Source organism: Bubalus kerabau, unplaced genomic scaffold, assembly GCF_029407905.1.
Source record: "Bubalus kerabau isolate K-KA32 ecotype Philippines breed swamp buffalo unplaced genomic scaffold, PCC_UOA_SB_1v2 scaffold_27, whole genome shotgun sequence".
Classification (NCBI taxonomy): Eukaryota; Metazoa; Chordata; class Mammalia; order Artiodactyla; family Bovidae; genus Bubalus; species Bubalus kerabau.
The window spans coordinates 1,490,967-1,499,664 of record NW_026577881.1 but is presented as its reverse complement, the minus strand read 5'-3'; positions in this window follow the sequence as shown (position 1 = coordinate 1,499,664).

Genomic DNA, 8,698 nt, shown 5'->3' with positions numbered 1-8,698 from the left:
ACACAAGAGGAAGTCTGAATTTCCCATCGTAATTCGAGAATTCAGCCTCAAGTCTTAAAAACCATGTGGTTCCCCCTTCATCGCAATATGAGGCCCTTGCCAGCTAGAGTCTCAAGAGAAGTCCCACGTTCCATCTTAAAGTTCGAAATGCTACTTGGCACCCTTGATGCGACCCCAAAGTTCCCCAACATACCGGTCTCATTCCAGGGGAACACCGAAGTTCCCGGTGTCTCCAGGGAAGTCCCATGTTCCGCCCTGAAGGGTGAAACGGTACTTGACACCCTTGATGCGACCGCAAAAGTTCCCCGACACGCTGGGTTCCCTCGAGGGGAACACCGAGGGTCCCGGCACCACTTCATCTGAGCCCCTTCTCCCCTCCTGATCGCGACAGGAGAGTCGATTCCCCTGCTTTGTCTGGAAGGGGTTCCCGGCCTTCCTGGCGCACCTCAGGATGAGGCCGGTCTCAGGAGGAAATTCGAGACTAGCCACGTGTGAGGTGCCACGTGCCGAACGACTCCGATTTTCCGGTCTGCTCTTGATAAGAACCCGATGCCCAGACACGTCTTCGAAGGCAAACCTGTGGGTGAAGGCACAACACGAAGGGGCACTGACACCCCCGTGCATCATCCGGAAAAACCCGCAGGGTCTACAAACAGCTCGACAAGGGGCCTGAGACTCCCGGAACAACTCGAGAGGCAACCAGAATTCCATTCCTCAGACAAGACGAGGCATGACTCTCCTGTCCCAACCCTGCAGGGACCGTGCAGTCGGAGTCCGAAACCGAGAGGAAGCCTGAGGTTCCTGACTCCCCTCGAGATGAGGCCCTCTTTCATTGCACCGAACCCAGCAGAGTCCCGAGAGGCCCTGCCAACTACACAGCATCCCTCACCTCTCAGAGGCACCGTGGGAAGTTCACTAAGGTCCCCTGCAGAAGTCGAGGGAAACGAGGGTTTCCCGCCGCAACCCGAGAAAGACCTCGAGAGACCTTCTTCAACGCCTCTTGAGGACCTAGCCGTTTCCCATGACTCGAGAGTGATGACCAGCTCCCCCTCGCCATGCGCATGGGGACCTGACTTCCCTGGCGCCGCACGAGAGGCTCCCTGAGGTCCTCGTCGTGCCTCGTGAGAAAACCCCCATGGGCGCAGCAGCCTGAGGAAGCCCATGAGACGCCCCCGTCATCGCGAGATGAGGGCCTTCTTTTCCTGCCTGGCCTGGAGAGCAATCCCGGGTCCTCTCTCCAAACTGAAGAGGAGGCTCGACACCCTTGAGTCCACTCAGTGCGCTCCAAGAGAACCGTGTCGCGACTTGAGAGGAAAGCGGAGTCCTTTGCTTCCCCTCCAGGCGAGTCCTGACCCCCCGGGGGAGTCTGGAATGGAAACCCGTGATCCCTGTCTTCCCTTGAGAGGAATATTAGGTCCTGGACACACGCCTCGATGAGGTCTCTTTGGCCCTGTAGTGACTCGAGCAGAACCCCCAGCTTTCCATCGCAACTCGAATTGAAGATTGGGCTTCCCAGGGCCAACCCAAGAGGAAGCCTGAAATTCCTGTCGTTTTCGAGAATCCCGATGCAACTCGAGAAAAACGACGTGGTTCCAACGTCTTCACAGGATGAGGCCCTTGCCCGCTATAGCGTCTCCAGGGAAGTCCCATGTTCCGTCCTGAAGTGGGAAACGGTACTTGGCTCCCTTGATGCGACCCCTAAAGTTCCCTGAAACGCCGGGTTCCCTCGAGTGGAACACTGAGGGTCCCGGCACCACTTCATCTGAGCCCCATCTCCCCTCCTGATCGCGACAGGAGAATCGATTCCCCTACTTTGTGTGGAAGGTGTTCCCGGCCTTCCCGGCGCACCTCAGGATGATGCTGGTCTCACGAGGAAATTCGAGATGAGCCACGTGGGTGGTGCCACATGCCGAAAGACCCCAATTTCCCAGTCCGCTCTTGAAATGAATCCGATGCCCGGACACCTCTTTGAAGGAAACCCTGTGGGGGAAGGCACAAAACGAAGGGGCACTGACACCCCCATGCATCTTCTGGAAACACCCGCAGGTTCCACACACAGCTTGTCAAGGTCCCTGAGACCCCCTGAACGACTCGAGAGGCAAGCAGAGTTCCGTTACTCAGACAAGACGAGGCCTGACTCTCCTGTCCCAACTCTGCAGGGACCCTGCGGTCGGAGTCAGAAATGGAGTGGAAGCCTGAGGTTCCTGCCTCCAATCGAGATGAGGCCCTCTTTCATTTCGTCAAACCTAGTGGAGTCCCGAGAGGCCCCTCTAACTCCTCAGTATCCCTCACCTCTCAGAGGCACCTGGGAAGTTCCCTAAGGTCCCCTTAGAGGTCGATGGAAACGAGTGTTTCCCGCCCCAACCCAAGAAAGACCTTGAGAGTCCTTCTTAAATGCCTCTTGAGGCCCTAGTCCCTCCCATGACTCGAGAGCAATGACGCGATCTGCCTGGCCACACGCATGGAGTCAGGCTTCTCTGGCGCCGCACGAGAGGCTCCCTGAACTCCCCATCATATCTCGTGAGAAACCCCACACTGGCGCCGCAGCTCGAGAAAACCCATGAGACGCCCCCATCATCACGAGAGGAGGGCCATCTTTAACTGCATGGTATGCAGATCAAGCGTGAACCTTCTGTCCAAGCTACACAGGATGCTTGACTCCCTTTAGGCCACTCATTGGGCTCCAAGAGTTACGCGTCCCGACTCGAGAGGATAGTGGAGTCCTTTGCTTCCACTCGAGACGAGGCGTGACCCACCGGGTGAGACTGGAATGCGACCCCGATATCCCTGTCGCCCCTGGAGTGGAACATTACGCCCTGGACCCAAGCCTAGATGAGGACTCTTTACCCTGAAGTGACTCGAGAGCAACCCCCAGCTCTCTCAGACAAGTTGAATGGAAGATTGGACTTCCTGGGCAACCACAAGAGGAAGCCTGAATTCCCCATTGTAACTCGAGAATCTCGCCTCAACTCGAGAAAAACCACGTGTTTCCCTCGTCATCGCAATATGAGGCCCTTGCCCGCTACAGCATCTCCAGAGAATTCCCACGTTCCGTCTTGAAGTGCGAAACTGTACTTGGCACCCTTGATGCGACTTCAAAAGTGCCGTGACATACCGGTCTCACTCGAGGGGACCACCGAGGTTCCCGGCACCACTTCATCTGAGCCCCTTCTCCCCTTCTGATTGCGACCGGTGGGTCGGTTCCCCTGCTTTGTCTGCAAGGGGTTCCCGAGCTTCCCGGCGCACCTCAGGATGAGGCCGGTCTCCCGAGGAAATTCGAGACGTAGCCTCGTGGGTGGTACCACATGCTGAAAGACCCCAATTTTCCGGTACGCTCTTGAAAAGAACCCGATGCCCGGAAACCTCTTTGAAGGCAACCCTGTGGATGAAGGCACAACACGAAGGGGCACTGACACCCCCGTGCGTCGTCTGGAAAAACCCGCAGGTTCCACACTCAGCTCAACAAGTGGCCTGTCACTCCGTGAACAACTCGAAAGGCAAGGGGAAATCCATTCCTCCACAGAAGACGAGGCGTGACTCTCTTGTCCATACTCTGCAGGTACCCTGCGACCCGAGTCAGAAATGGAGAGGACCCCTGACGTTCCTGCCTCCATTCGAGATGAGGCCCTCTTCGATTGCACCAAACCCAGTTGAGTAACGAAGGGCCCCTCCCAAATCCACAGTGTCCCTGACTTCTCAGAGGCACCCTTAGAAGTTTCCTGAGGTCACCGACACAAATCAAGGGAACCCAGGGTTCCCTGCCGCAACCCGAGAAAGACCTCAAGAGTCCTTCTTCAATGCGTCTTGAGGCCCGATTCGCCTACTATGACTCGAGAGCAATCACGCACTCCCCTTCACCACACGCACGGAGACCTGACGTCCCTAGCACCACACGAGAGGCTCTCTGAGCTCCCCGTTGTACCTCGTGAGAAATCTGATACTGGCGCCGCAGCTGGAGAAAACCCACGAGATGCCCCCGTCATCGCGAGATGAGGGCCTTTATTCCTGCATGGCCAGGAAAACAATCCCGAGTCATCTCTCCAAACTCCATAGGAGGCTTCACTCCCTTTATGCCACGCAGTGGGCTCCAAGAGATACCCGTCGCGACTCGACAGGAGAGCGGAGTCCTTTTTTTCCCCACAAGACGAGGCCTGACTCTCCGGGTGAATCGATAATGCAACCCTGAGATCCCTGTTGGCCCAGTAGTGGAACACTAGGTCCTGGACACAAGCGTAGATGAGGTCTATTTTGCCCTGCAGTGACTGGAGAGCAATCCCCAGTTCTAACTTGCAACTCGAATGGAATACTGGATTTTCCTGGCGCCACACAAGAGCCTCCCTGAAATCCCCGTGGTACTTCATGAGACACCCCACACTGGCGCCGCAGCTCGAGAAAACCCACGAGACGCCACCGTCATCTCGAGATGAGGGCCTTCTTTTCCTGCATGGCCTGGAGTCCAATCCCGAGTCCTCTCTCCAAACTCCACAGGAGGCTTGACTCCCTTTAGTACACACATTCGGCTCCAAGAGATACCCATCGCGACTCGAGACGAGAGCGGAATTCTTTGCTTACCCTCGAGGTGAGAACTGACTTCCCGGATGAGTCTGGAATGCAAACCCGAGATCCCTGTCGCCCCTGGAGAGCAACGTTAGATCCTGGACACAAGCCTAGATTAGGTCTCTTTTGCCCTGCAGTGACTCTAGCGCAATCCCCAGCTCCCCCTCGCAACCCGAATGGAAGATTGGATTTCAAGGCCAAAAGAGGAAGCCTAAATTCCCGGTCATAACTCGAGAATCCCGCTGCAACTCGAGCAAAACCACGTGGTTCTCCCGTCATCGCAAGATGAGGCCCTTGCCCACTACAGCGTTTCAAAAGATGTCCCAGGTTCCGTCTTGAAATGAGAAACGGTACTTGGCACCCTTGATGCGACCCCAAAAGTCCCCCAACACGCTGGTCTCACTCAAGGGGAACACCGAGGTTCCCGGCACCACTTCATTTAAGCTCCTTCTCCCCTCCTGATCATGACCGGTGGGTCGATTCCCCTGCTTTGTCTGCAAGGGGGCCCGACCTTCCCTGCACAACTCAGGATGAGGCCGGTCTCATGGGGAAATTCGATACGTAGCTTTGTGGGTGGTGCCACTTGCTGAAAGACTCCAATTTCCCGGTCCGCTCTTGATAAGAATCCGATGCTCGGACACCTCTTGGAAGGCAGCCTTGAGTATGAAGGTACAACACGAAGGGGCACTAACACACCTGTGCATCATCCGGAAAAACGGGCAGGTTACACACACAGCTCGACAAGTGGCCTGTCACCTCGAGAACAACTCGAGAGGCAAGAGGAGACCCATCCTCCAGAAAAGACGAGGCCTGACTCTCCTGTACTAACATGCAGGGACCTTGCGATCTGAGTCAGAAATGGAGAGGAACACTGAGGTCCTGCTTCAACTCGAGATGAGTCCCTCTTACATTCCACCAAATGCAGAGGAGTCTCGAGAGGCCCGTCCAAACTGCACAGTATCCCTGACTTCTCAGAGGCACTCTGAGAAGCTCCCTGAGGTCGCAGGCACAAGTCAAGGGAACCCTGGGTTTTATGCAGTGACCCGAGAAAGACCTCGAGAGTCCTTCTTCAACCCGTCTTGAGGCCCGATTACCCTACCATGACTCGAGAGCAATGACGAGCTCCCCCTAGCCATCTCATGGGGACCTGACTTCCCTGCCGCCACATGAGAGGCTCCCTGAGCTCCCTCTCGTACCTCGTCAGAAACCCGGCACTAGCGCAGCAGTCTAGAAAACCCACGAGACTCCGCCATCATCGCGAGATGAGGGCCTTCTTTTCCTGCATGGCCTGGAGAGGAATCCCGAGTCCTCTATCCAAACACCACAGGAGGCTTGACTCCCTTTAGGGCACACAGTGGGCTCCAAGAGATACCCATCGCGACTCAAAAGGACAGCGGAGTTCTTTGCTTCCCCTCGAGACGAGGCCTGATTCCCCGGGTGAGTCTGGTATGCAACCCCGAGATCCCTGTCGCCCCTAGGGACGAGCATTAAGTCCTGGACACAAGCCTAGATGAGGTCTATTTTGCCCTGCAGTGACTCGAGGGCAATCCCCAGCTCTCCCTTTAAACTCGAATGGAAGATAGGACTTCCCTGGCCCAACACATGAGGAAGACTGTATTCCCCGTTGAAACTCGAGAATCCCGCCACAACTCGAGAAACGCCACGTGGTTCCCCCGTCATCCCAAGATGAGGCCCTTGCCCCCTACAGCGTCTCAAGAGAAGTCCCATGTTCCGTCTTGAAGTGCGAAACGGTATTGGCACCCTTGATGCGCCCTCAAAAGTTCCTCGACACACCAGTCTGAATCGAGGAGAACACCGAGGTTCCCGGCACCACTACATCTGGGCCCCTTCTCCCCTCCTGATCGCTACAGGAGGGTCGATTCCCCTGTTTTGTCTTGAAGGGGTTCCCGCCTTTCCCGGTGCATCTCAGGATGAGGCCGGTCTCACGAGGATATTCGAGACATAGCCACGTGGATTGTGACACATGCCGAAAGACCCCGATTTCCCGGTCCGCTCTTGATAAGATCCTGATGCCCGGACACCTCTTTGAAGATAACCCTTTTGATGAAGGCACAACACTTAGGGGCACTGACACCCCTGGGTATCGACCAGAGAAACCCGCAGGTACCACACACAGCTCAAGAAGTGACCTGTCACCCCGTGAACAACTGGAGAGGCAAGCAGAGTTCCATTCCTCCACACAAGACGAGGCCTGACTCTCCTGTTCGAACTCTGCAGCGAAACTGCGATCCGAGTCAGATCTGGCCCAGGGGAAGTCAGGAGAGGAAACATGAGTTTCCTGCCTCCTCTCGAGATGAGGCCCTCTTCCATTGCACCGAACCCAGTGGAGTCCCGAGAGACCCCTCCCAACTGCACAGTATCCCTGACTTCTCAGAGGCACCCTTAGACCTTCCTGAGATCACCGGCACAAGTCGAGGGAACCAAGGGTTTCCTGCCCCAACCCGTAAAAGACCTCGAGAGTCCTTCTTCAACGCGTCTTGAGGTGCGATTCCCCTACCATGACTCGAGAGTAATGACGCGCTCCCCCTAGCCACGTGCATAGAAACCTGACTTCCCTGGCGCCACAGGAGAGGCTCCCTGAACTCCCCATTATACCTCGTGAGCAACACCACACTGGAGCCGCAGCTCGAGAATACCCACGAGACGCCCCAGTCCTCACGAGATGAGGGCCTTCTTTTGCTGTATGGCCTGGAGAGCAATCCTGAGTCCTCTCTCCAAACTCCACAGGAGGCTTGACTCATTTTAGGCCACACAGTGAGCTCCAAGATATACCCGTCGCGACTTGACAGGAGAGCGGTGTCCTTGGCTTCCCCTCGAGACGAGGCCTGACTCCCCGGGTGAGTCGAGAATGCAATGCTGAGATCGCTTTCGCCCCAGCAGAGGAACATTAGGTCCTGGACACAAGCCTAGATGAGGTCTATTTGGCCCTGCAGTGTCTCGAGAGCAATCCCCAGTTCTAACTCACAATTCGAATGAAAACTGGACTTCCCTGGGCCAGTTGAAGAGGAAGCCTGAATTCCCGGTTGTAACTCGAGAATCCCGCCCCAACTCAAGAAAAACCACGTGGTTCCCCCGTCATCGAAAGATGAGGCCCTTGCCCGCTACAGCGTCTCAAGAGAAGTCCCACGTTCCGTATTGAAGAGCGAAAAGTTACTTGGAACCCTTGATGCGACCCCAAAAGTTCCCCGACATACCAGTCTCACTTGAGGAGAACACCGAGGTTCCCGGCACCACTTCATCTGAGACTCTTCTCCCCTCTTGATCGCGACAGGAGGTTCGATTCCCCTGCTTTGTCTGGAAGGCATTCCCGACCTTCCTGGCGCACATCAAGATGAGGCCAGTCTCACGAGGAAATTCGAGACATAGCCTCGTGGGTGGTGCGGCATGCCAAAAGACCCCGATACCCTGGTCCGCTCTTGATAAGAACCCGATGGCAGAACCCAACTCGAAGGCAATCCTGTGGAACAAGGCACAACACGAAGGGGCAGTGACACCCCAGTGCATCGTCCAGAAAAACCCGCAAGTTCCACATACAAATCGACAAGTGGCCTGTCACCCCATGAACAACGCGAGAGTCAAGCGGAGTTCCATTCCTCCACACAAGACGAGGCCTGACTCTCCTGTCCCAACTCTGCAGGGACTCTGCGATCCGAGTCAGATCCGGCGCATTCGAAGCCAGGAGAGGAACCCTGTGGTTCCTGCCTCAACTTGTCATGAGGCCCTCTTCCATTGCACCAAACCCAGTGGAGTTCCGAGAGGCCCCTCCCAACTCCACAGTGACCCTGACTTCTCAGAGGCACGCTGAGAAGCTTCCTGAGGTCACTGGCACAAGTCGATGGAACCCAGGGTTTCCTGCTGCAACCCAAGAAAGACCTCGAGAGTCCTTCTTTAACACCTCTTCAGGCCCAATTCCCCTACCATGACTCGAGAACAATGACGGGCTCCCTCTCACCACGTGCATAGAGACCTGACTGCCCTGGCACCACATGAGAGGCTCACTGAGTTCCCAGTCTTACTTCGTGAGAAACCCCACACTAGCGCCACAGCTCGAGAAAACCTACGAGACGCCCCAGTCATCGGGAGATGAGGGCCTTCATTTCCTGCATTGCCTGGAGAGCAA